The sequence below is a fragment of the Rhinopithecus bieti genome, unplaced genomic scaffold (assembly GCF_001698545.2).
Source record: "Rhinopithecus bieti isolate Rb0 unplaced genomic scaffold, ASM169854v2 scaffold_19737, whole genome shotgun sequence".
In the NCBI taxonomy this organism is placed as follows: Eukaryota; Metazoa; Chordata; class Mammalia; order Primates; family Cercopithecidae; genus Rhinopithecus; species Rhinopithecus bieti.
This window is the reverse complement of record NW_016809683.1, coordinates 150896-162406: the sequence shown is the minus strand read 5'-3', so window position 1 is coordinate 162406 and position 11511 is coordinate 150896. Positions and strand designations below refer to the sequence as shown.

The 11511-nt window shown below is 46.2% G+C and overlaps 1 protein-coding gene across 5 annotated transcripts in view; it reads left to right on the top strand.

Moving 5' to 3' along the window:
• LARGE1 (LARGE xylosyl- and glucuronyltransferase 1) overlaps nucleotides 1-11511 on the top strand; it is a 653148-nt gene that overhangs the window by 587610 nt on the left and 54027 nt on the right. The window lies entirely within an intron of this gene.

Genomic DNA, 11511 nt, shown 5'->3' with positions numbered 1-11511 from the left:
ATTGTTGTTGTTTTTTTTTTTTTTTTTTTTTTAGACAGAGTTTCACTCTGTCACCCAGGCTGAAGTGCAGTGGCGTGATCTCGGCTCACTGCAACCTCTGCCTCCCGGGTTCAAGCGATTCTCCCACCTCAGCCTCCTAAGTAGTTGGGATTACAGGCATGCACCACCACCCCCGGCTAATTTTTTGTATCTTTAGCAGAGACGAGGTGTCACCGTGTTAGCCAGGATGGTCTCGATCTCCTGACCTCGTGATCCGCCTGCCTCAGCCTCCCAAAGTGCTGGAATTACAGGTGTGAGCCACCGCGCCCAGCCAAAACCCACTTTTTAGAGTTGAGTAAATTGAGGCACAGAGAGATTAGGCAGGTTGCCCATGGTCCCACAGGAAACAAGGAGCAACGCTGAGACTTTTTGTGAGTTCTTAGGATATAGAGAAGAGGCACTTTAACAGAAAAAGCAGGGCATGGGGAATCAGGCTGACCTGGGTTTGACTTAATTCCTTCTAGTTACTACCTGTGTGATCTCAAATAAGTGATTCAACCTCCGTGCTTCGTTTTCTTCAGCTGTCAAATGGGGAATAAAAACTTTTCTGAGGCCAGGCGCGGTGGCTCATGCCTGTAATCTCAGCACTTTGGGAGGGCAAGGCGGGCGGATCACCTGAGGTCAGGAGTTCGAGACCAGCCTGGCTATCATGGTGAAACCCCATCTCTACTAAAAATATAAAAATTAGCCAGGCGTGGTGGCAGGCACCTATAATCCCAGCTACTCGGGAGGCTGAGGCAAGAGAATTGCTTGAACCCTGGAGGCGGAGGTTGCAGTGAACCGAGATCATGCCACTTCATTCCAGCCTGGGCAACAGAGTGAGACTCTGTCTCAAAAACCAACAACAACAACAGCAAAATAAATAAACAAATAAATCTTATGTGGTATGTTTTGAGAGTAGCCGAGAAGTTGCATGCAAAGCACCTAGCTCGGTGTTGGCCCTGTGTTAGATACTTAGTAAATATTTGCACTCTGCTCTTCCCTTGACCCTTAGTATTAGACACAGAAGAATCTGGTTCATTCATTTAGGCAGCAAACATTTACTGAGGACCTTCTACTTATTCTGTGCACTGAGTAGTCATAGGTGAAAAAGGACTTTGGTTCCTGATCTCATGATATTTGTATTCTGGTGGAGGAGACACAGTTAATAACTAAAGTCTCAGAAAACAGTGATCAGCCAGTGGCAACCGCTACATAGCAATGTATTAGTGAGCAGCTGAGCAGCTCCACTGGTTTGAGGATTTCTATGAGGAGGTGATGTTGAGTCTAAAACCTAAATGACATGAACGAGCCTCCCATAGAAGAGCAAGGGGAGCACATTCCAGGTAGAGGAAGTAGCCGGTGCAAAGGCCCTGAGGCAGGACAGGTTCGGGGTGCGGAACAGAAGGATGGCCAGTGTGCCCAGGAGCTGGTGGGGAGGGAGGGCTCAGGTAGGCAGGAGCCAGATTGGTATGAGGTTGTACGTTGGGTTTAAGAGTTGGAATTTTGATTTGTTGTTGTTGTTGTTGTTGTTGCTGTTTTTATAGTTATTTTGGATGTAGTGAGAATTCTTTTAGGCTCCCAATGGCAGGGAAGGGCACCTATGGAAGGACCAGAGGCATGTACTCGCCTGGTCTTTTATCAGGATGACGCTGGTCACAGTGCACCCCTACTCTAGGTGATTGGGTCCCCAGGTCAGAGGATCGCCACTGGCTCCAGCCCTTCTCCCCATCACCCTAGAGGCCTTCTCGGCATCTGCCCTCCTTCACATCTGGTGATAAAAGAAAGAAAACCATCAGACACTCCAACTTTCTCAGATTCTGAGAAGCACTCAGAGGCTCAGCAAACACTGTTCTTTCGGTTTTTCCTTCCGTTCTCTTTGCTCACATCCGTATTTGTCATCATCAAGATTCCAGGGTCCATTCGGCACATTTTTCCAAACGTTAAATGGAAACTGTTCTCGTGCCTCGTTTATTTCCCACCTCCGTGGAGAAGGCTCCCATAAAAAGCCCTGCAGGATGAAGCCGTCAGTTAATCATCTGTATCGGTGCGTTCCCGTGCCATGCTGCTGCTCAGTGTCATAAGAAATGAGACTAGTTTTATAAGTGACTCACCAGCTTTTCCTACCATCTCCTTCCCCTGGGGGGATCGTCGAGGTGAAGAAGTCGTCAGTGGTCTTTCTCGGAATCTGTGACCGTATTTATTTGCTTATTTGCTCAGGAAGAATGCGTGAATGCTAGCCATCTGCCAGGAGCCATGTAGAGCACGGGGGTTGAACTTAGAGACTGAGCCCGCCCTGTATGTAAGTGGCCTGCCGCTTAACAACTCTTAGAGATGCCAAGAGGAAGGTCTGCCCAGGAGGCCCAAGAATGAGAGAGCAGCTTGCTCTAAGCAGTCACCATGGCTGTCATCCCAGTCTGTCTCCCCTCTCTCATTGACCACTCTGCATGGGCCATACCCACCTCCTTTCTGTGCCTTCATTCCGGGCTCACAATAGGGCCTTGGTGCTTGCTGTTCTCACTGGCGGGAACACCTGTCCCTCTGTGTTTAAATGTCTCAGCTGTGACATCACAGAAACTTTCCAATCCCCTACCCCCACCCGCACACAAAGTAACCTATTAAGCCACTGTCTGTGACATGCCCTGTTTCTTTTTGATTTTTTTTTTTTTTTTTTTGTGAGACAGAGTCTTGCTGTGTTGCCAGGCTGGAGTGCAGTGGCACAATCTCGGCTCACTGCAACCTCTGCCTCTCGGGTTCAAGCAATTCTCCTGCAACAGCCTCCCAAGTAGCCGGGACTACAGGCACACACCACCATGCCCAGCTAATTTTTGTATTTTTAGTAGAGACAGGGTTTCACCATGTTGGCCAGGATGGTCTCGATCTCTGGACTTCGTGATCTACCTGCCTTAGCCTCCCAAAGTGCTGGGATTACAGGCAGGAGCCACTGCACCTGACTTTTTTTTTTTCTTTTTTTTTTTTTTTTTTTTTTTTACAGAATCTCTCACTGTCGCCTAAGCTGGAGTGCAGTGCCGCTATCTCGGCTCACTGCAACCTCCGCCTCCCAAATTTAAGTGATTCTCCTTGCCTTAGCCTCCCAGGTAGCTGGGATTAGAGGTGCCTGCCACCATGTCCAGTTAACTTTTTATTTTAGTAGAGACGGGGTTTCACTGTGTTGGCCAGGCTGGTCTGGAACTCCTGACCTCAGGTGATCCACCCGCCTCAGCCTCCCAAAGTGCTTGGATTACAGGCATGAGGCACTGTGCCCAGCCCGTTTTCTTTTGTCAGAGCATCTACTCCTGTTTACAATTACCAGATTCATACGTTTGTTTCCTAGGTTTTTTCATAAATGTAATACCAAAACATAAGACTCTTAAAGACTTTGTGCTATTCACCTCTGAGGTTCTCTGCCCTAGCACAGGATAGAATCAAGCACATAATAAGCACTTAATAAATCTTTATTGGATGAATGTACTAAGCAAATTTAAGAAGAAAGAATGACGTACCACCAAGTAAAGGGAAGAGCAGAAGAAAAGTGAACTGTTGAAAGAGAACATGCTGGAAGTTTGTGTTCCAGAGCACAGGCATGTTGGGGCATGGCTAGGAACGAAACTGACCAGGAGGCACCCTTGCTATGCTTAGAAGCTTGGAGTTTCTCCTCATGGCAGTGAGGAGCCCCTAAAGGGTTTTAGTGATGGGCAGATTTATATTAGAGAAAATCACTCCAGGTAGAGGATGAAATGAAAAGACAAAACTGGAGGGACCACTTAAAGGACATGCCCCATCCCAGGCAAAACACGATGGGCGGGTCTCTGATCTAGGACAGTAGAAGTGGGAATGGAGAGAACAGATATTGTTTCGTGGGTGCTAAGAACATAGGAGCAGGTGCAGCTAGCACTCATAAATCAAGACAAGCAGGTTCCTGTGCCCTGCTCCAGCCCCATTCCTCTGCTGGCAGGGACTGGAGCTGGAGCTGGGGCAAAGAGAGTCTGTAAACATTGCACTCCTGAACCACAGCTGTGTAGGGAGTTTACCACCTGGTCCTCCGCAGCATGTCAAGTGTTATCTGCAAACACAACTGGAGGAAAAGGGTACGATCTTGGATCCAGCCCAAAGCCGATGCTCCCAGCTCTGTAGCAGGAGGTCACTAGAGCTGTGATAAGTGCACAGATGGTGGTGAGTCTGAAAGAAACCAAGTCAGGAACCTCTTCTTTGGACTTGAGATCCTAGATGGGAGCAGGCTCTGATGGCAGTGTCTAAGTGATTTTAGACCCGTTACATCCACTGGATTAGTCCATTTTAATGCTGCTGATAAAGACATACCCGAGACTGGGTAATTTATAAAGGAAAGAAGTTTAATTGGCTCACAGTTCCACACAGCTGGGGAGGCCTCACAATCATGGCGGAAGAGCAAGGGGCGTCTTACATGGCGGCAGGCAAGAGAGAGGACGAGAACCAAGTGGGAGGGGTTTCCCCTTATGAAACCATCAGATCTTATGAGACATGTACACTACCATGATAACAGTATGAGGGGAGCCTGCCCCATGTTTCAATTAACTCCCACTGAGTCCCTCCCACAACATGTAGGAATTATGGGAGCTACAATTCAAGATGAGATTTGGGTGGGGACACAGCCAAACCATATCATCCACCCAGTTGATAATTCACTTAGTTGCCAGACACAGGGCTAGTGTTCCAGCAGGCAGCATTGCAGATTGAAGCTCGGCTCTTGCAGTGCCTGTTGAGTGAGGGATACAGACAAGCAGAGCATTATTAAGTAGTGCGATTAGTGCCAGAATAGTGGTAGTACTTTCAGAGCACACGAGAAGGGCATTTTACACAACTAGGGAGAGAAGGTGCATCAAGGAAGACTTCCTGGAGGAGGTGAGATTTAAAGGATGAATAAGTAGGAGTGAAGGAGTCTGAAGGGTAAACTTGGTGGGTGGGAGGGAGCAGCATGAACACTGGAGACCAGGAGCGAACACAAGCGTGATCACTCGAGGACCTGCTGGGAGCTCAGATTCAAATGAAGGCAGTGTGAGAACTATAAAATGGTTGCGCCTGGGGCATGGTGGCTCACTCCGGTAATCCCAGCACTTCGGGAGGCCGAAAGCACTTCGAGCCCAAAGCAAGTGATTTTCAGTGGCTTATAGCCTAGTGTGAGATGTGGACATTAGCTACAGAGTCATGCAAATGCGCTTCAGTGTAAAATGACAACCATGTGTTAGGAAGGGGAAACACACGGTGCTTGTGGAGATACAAAGTAGGAGGAACCAGCCGGGCGTGATGACTCACGCCTGTAATCCCAGCACTTTGGGAAGCTGAGGCAGGCAAATTACCTGAGTTCAGGAGTTCGAGACCAGCCTGGCCAACATGTCAAAACCCCATCTTTACTGAAAATACAAAAGTAACTGGGCATATTGGCGCGCACCTGTAGTCCCAGCTACCCGGGAAGCTGAGACAGGAGAATCGCTTGAATCTGGGAGGCAGAGGTTGCAGTGAGCTGAAATCATGGCATTGTACTCCAGCCTGGGCATTGTACTCCAGCCTGGGCAATAAGAGCAAGATTCCATCAAACGAACGAACGAAAGAAAGAAAGAAAGAGAGAGAGAGAGAAAGAGAAAGAAAGAAAGAGGGAGGGAGGGAGGGAAGGAAGGAAGGAGGGAAGGAAGGAAGGAGAGACAGAAAGAAAGAAAAAGAGAGAGAGAGAGAGAAAGAGAAAGAAAGAAAGAGAAAGAAAGAAAGAAAGAAAGAAAGAAAGAAAGAAAGAAAGAAAGGAAGGAAGGAAGGAAGGAAGGAAGGAAAGAAGGAAAGAAGGAAAGAAGGAAAGAAGGAAGAAAGAAAGAAAGAAAGAAAGAAAGAAAGAGAAAGGGAAGGAAGGAAGGAAGGAAGGNCTCCCAGGTAGCTGGGATTAGAGGTGCCTGCCACCATGTCCAGTTAACTTTTTGTATTTTTAGTAGAGACGGGGTTTCACTGTGTTGGCCAGGCTGGTCTGGAACTCCTGACCTCAGGTGATCCACCCGCCTCAGCCTCCCAAAGTGCTTGGATTACAGGCATGAGGCACTGTGCCCAGCCCGTTTTCTTTTTGTCAGAGCATCTACTCCTGTTTACAATTACCAGATTCATACGTTTGTTTCCTAGGTTTTTTCATAAATGTAATACCAAAACATAAGACTCTTAAAGACTTTGTGCTATTCACCTCTGAGGTTCTCTGCCCTAGCACAGGATAGAATCAAGCACATAATAAGCACTTAATAAATCTTTATTGGATGAATGTACTAAGCAAATTTAAGAAGAAAGAATGACGTACCACCAAGTAAAGGGAAGAGCAGAAGAAAAAGTGAACTGTTGAAAGAGAACATGCTGGAAGTTTGTGTTCCAGAGCACAGGCATGTTGGGGGCATGGCTAGGAACGAAACTGACCAGGAGGCACCCTTGCTATGCTTAGAAGCTTGGAGTTTCTCCTCATGGCAGTGAGGAGCCCCTAAAGGGTTTTAGTGATGGGCAGATTTATATTAGAGAAAAATCACTCCAGGTAGAGGATGAAATGAAAAAGACAAAACTGGAGGGACCACTTAAAGGACATGCCCCATCCCAGGCAAAAACACGATGGGCGGGTCTCTGATCTAGGACAGTAGAAGTGGGAATGGAGAGAACAGATATTGTTTCGTGGGTGCTAAGAACATAGGAGCAGGTGCAGCTAGCACTCATAAATCAAGACAAGCAGGTTCCTGTGCCCTGCTCCAGCCCCATTCCTCTGCTGGCAGGGACTGGAGCTGGAGCTGGGGCAAAGAGAGTCTGTAAACATTGCACTCCTGAACCACAGCTGTGTAGGGAGTTTACCACCTGGTCCTCCGCAGCATGTCAAGTGTTATCTGCAAACACAACTGGAGGAAAAGGGTACGATCTTGGATCCAGCCCAAAGCCGATGCTCCCAGCTCTGTAGCAGGAGGTCACTAGAGCTGTGATAAGTGCACAGATGGTGGTGAGTCTGAAAGAAACCAAGTCAGGAACCTCTTCTTTGGACTTGAGATCCTAGATGGGAGCAGGCTCTGATGGCAGTGTCTAAGTGATTTTAGACCCGTTACATCCACTGGATTAGTCCATTTTAATGCTGCTGATAAAGACATACCCGAGACTGGGTAATTTATAAAGGAAAGAAGTTTAATTGGCTCACAGTTCCACACAGCTGGGGAGGCCTCACAATCATGGCGGAAGAGCAAGGGGCGTCTTACATGGCGGCAGGCAAGAGAGAGGACGAGAACCAAGTGGGAGGGGTTTCCCCTTATGAAACCATCAGATCTTATGAGACATGTACACTACCATGATAACAGTATGAGGGGAGCCTGCCCCCATGTTTCAATTAACTCCCACTGAGTCCCTCCCACAACATGTAGGAATTATGGGAGCTACAATTCAAGATGAGATTTGGGTGGGGACACAGCCAAACCATATCATCCACCCAGTTGATAATTCACTTAGTTGCCAGACACAGGGCTAGTGTTCCAGCAGGCAGCATTGCAGATTGAAGCTCGGCTCTTGCAGTGCCTGTTGAGTGAGGGATACAGACAAGCAGAGCATTATTAAGTAGTGCGATTAGTGCCAGAATAGTGGTAGTACTTTCAGAGCACACGAGAAGGGCATTTTACACAACTAGGGAGAGAAGGTGCATCAAGGAAGACTTCCTGGAGGAGGTGAGATTTAAAGGATGAATAAGTAGGAGTGAAGGAGTCTGAAGGGTAAACTTGGTGGGTGGGAGGGAGCAGCATGAACACTGGAGACCAGGAGCGAACACAAGCGTGATCACTCGAGGACCTGCTGGGAGCTCAGATTCAAATGAAGGCAGTGTGAGAACTATAAAAATGGTTGCGCCTGGGGCATGGTGGCTCACTCCGGTAATCCCAGCACTTCGGGAGGCCGAAAGCACTTCGAGCCCAAAGCAAGTGATTTTCAGTGGCTTATAGCCTAGTGTGAGATGTGGACATTAGCTACAGAGTCATGCAAATGCGCTTCAGTGTAAAATGACAACCATGTGTTAGGAAGGGGAAACACACGGTGCTTGTGGAGATACAAAGTAGGAGGAACCAGCCGGGCGTGATGACTCACGCCTGTAATCCCAGCACTTTGGGAAGCTGAGGCAGGCAAATTACCTGAGTTCAGGAGTTCGAGACCAGCCTGGCCAACATGTCAAAACCCCATCTTTACTGAAAATACAAAAAGTAACTGGGCATATTGGCGCGCACCTGTAGTCCCAGCTACCCGGGAAGCTGAGACAGGAGAATCGCTTGAATCTGGGAGGCAGAGGTTGCAGTGAGCTGAAATCATGGCATTGTACTCCAGCCTGGGCATTGTACTCCAGCCTGGGCAATAAGAGCAAGATTCCATCAAACGAACGAACGAAAGAAAGAAAGAAAGAGAGAGAGAGAGAAAGAGAAAGAAAGAAAGAGGGAGGGAGGGAGGGAAGGAAGGAAGGAGGGAAGGAAGGAAGGAGAGACAGAAAGAAAGAAAAAGAGAGAGAGAGAGAGAAAGAGAAAGAAAGAAAGAGAAAGAAAGAAAGAAAGAAAGAAAGAAAGAAAGAAAGAAAGAAAGAAAGAAAGAAAGAAAGAAAGAAAGAAAGGAAAGAAGGAAAGAAAGAAAGAAAGAAAAAGAAAGAAAGAAAGAAAGAAAGAAAGAAAGAGAAAGGAAGGAAGGAAGGAAGGAAGGAAGGAAGGAAGGAAGGAAGGAAGGGGCTGCACAAGTGAATTTTATTTTAATTTTTTCACTGGGAAATTGATAATGACAATAAGGGTGTGAGCTCTCTGGTAATCTGAATCGCTCATCTAATAGACACATGACCTCAGAGAAGTCACCTAAATGCTCTAAGCCTTGGGTTTACCATTTGAGAAATGGGTCCATGGCGCCATTGCCATGGGGTTTTGTGGACAATTTATGGCCAAAAAAGAAGCACTTGGCACCAGGAACACAGTGTGCCGTGGGATGAGTTTCTTCACAGACCCCAGTATCTGGCCCATGTGATCATAATCCACTGTTCCACAAATAGGCTTTGGGTTTTATTAGCAACTCAGGTAAAAAGATCTAGCAGAGAAGGGCACCTGTAGTGTCTCTGAGAAATCTGTCTGTGAAGAATGTGAGGGGGTGTCACATTTGCTGTAGGTCAGACAATCCCACGTATCCCCATCAATTCAGAAATTCAGGGTAAGAAGAAGAGGCCATTTGGTTTGCCTTACTGCCAAAATAAAAATAAAAATAAATCCATCTAGTCAGAGATGCAATTCTTCATCAAGGAGGTAAGATGTGAAGGGCAGAGCCCCATTTCAGAGCCTCTGGTTGGGCTACTTGCTCTAGGACAAGACTGTTTGACTTGCAAGAGAGCAGGCTCCCCCAGTGCTACAGAATGACAGCAGCTGATTGGCTATAGGCACTTCTCTCCCATAGTTTGGGCATCTCTCCCTGGAACTTGTAAATTCTTTATGTAATGCGGTAAGCATTTGGTATGCATTGGTTATTATTAGTTGATTGATTTAAATAGGGACGGAGGTTAGAATTCTGTACCTTAGCATTTCTCTCCCTTTTCCTCAGCAACCCAGCCCTTCAAGAATATCCAAGAAATGGCAGGGTGCAGTAGCTCATGCCTGTAATCCTAGCACTTTTGGAGGTAGAGGCGCAAGGATTGTTTGAGCCCAGAAGTTCAAGGTTGAAGTGAGCTATGATCGATCCATTATATTCCATCCTCTGTGATGGAGCGAAACCCCGTCCCTAAAATTAAATTAAATTTATAAAAGAATATCCAAGAAACCCCGGGACTCTCCCAGAACATAGTTGGATAATCAGAGCTATTCTCTACCGTTTTATCTATTCAGAATCATTCCACAGTGTCCCTAATAGGCTTGCACCTGGCTTCTGCTGGAATCCTCCCAAAGACAGGGAGCTCACCACCTTTCAAGGCAGCTTACTCTGCTGTTGGAAAGCTCCAGATGCTAAACTGTTCTACCTCATGCTGGGCTGAAATATTCCCCTCTGTAAAGAACCCACTGATCTGAGCCCTGTCCTCTGAGTGTGTGTTTTGTTGTTTGTTTGTTTTTTTTTAATGAAACATAAGGAAATAAGGATCCTGCCACCTCCCATGTACCTGACAGCCCAGAAGATAGCATAGGAAGTTTCCATTCAGTTTGCTATTTAGAAACATAGGACTCCCCTAAGTATCATATTTGTAGAGCGATGCTTTATCATCAAAAGGGCCTTACTCCACCTAAGGGTATTTCCAAGTAAAGGAACCTCATCTTTTTAAATGCAAAACCCATTAAAATAGATGGGTTTTAACCAATTTGGACAGGAAACTTGCTGCTAAAGTATATGCCCTTCCTTTATTAAGCAGATACTAAACTCAGTTTAGTATTAAACTCAGTTTACAATTTCTGATGACTATGGTTGCATTGAAAAGGCTGGAGGAGGTTGGGGGGGTGGCCAGAGGAGGAAACATACTGTTTATCCTGGCAGGAAATGGCCCCAGACTATTCACTGCTTATTCTGTGAATTCCTTTCTGACAGCTGTCACTTTCTGCTTATCAGCTTCAGAGCAACCCTTTCTGGGCTCGCTTCCTTGTTCCTTCTTTCCAAGGGAGCCAACGCCCCCCAACCCCCCACAACCCGCAAAAAAAAAAACCCCACAAAACCCCACAAAGGTATTTAATTTAGAAAGCCTGATGGTAAAAGAATGATCTGTTGTTATGTTAAAAGCTAGATTATGAAACATATCAAACATCCACAAAGTACAAAAAAAAAAAAAGACTGGACACCAGTGAATTTTTGAATGTATATGGAATTGCAAGTCAACAGCCAGTGTCTCCGTCCCCTGCCCACAGCAGACATCACTAATTGATGACTGCATTATTCATCTATGCCCAACTTCTTTATCCTCCTCAAGACAGCACTCTGAGTAATCAGTATTGGTCTCCTAGCCTCCTAGTGATAGCAGGGAACCAAAGCCTGCTCGGTATCCCTATGATAGGTATTAGTCATTCTGGTCTCTCCTGCATGAGCACAGCTCTTTGTGCTGTTCTAAGACCTTCCTCTGCTTGCTTCTAGATTTTGGGAATTGGAAATTTTCTGCAGGGAAAGAAAGAGAAAGGGAAATACAACTTTAATCTTCACCACAAAGGGAGGGAGGCATTATGAGTCACATTTCACAGATAAGGAAAGGAAGGCTTCAAAGAAATGATTTACTTGTTCAAGGCCACACAACTCCTGAGTGCTGGGGGCGAGATTAGAAACCATGTCTACCTAACTCTAAAGCCACAAGACAAGGAAGGGCTTCCCAAATGGATGTAGCTATGTATGTTGTATTAATGTAATAGTAAGTTACATTATTACATATATCCAGGTTATTTCACAATTCTCCTAGTTGTTATATGGATACAGTTTTCCTATTCTTTCACTAACCCTTCAAGGTAGTTCCTGTTATCTCTTTTTATTTTTTTATTTTTTATTGTTTTTTAA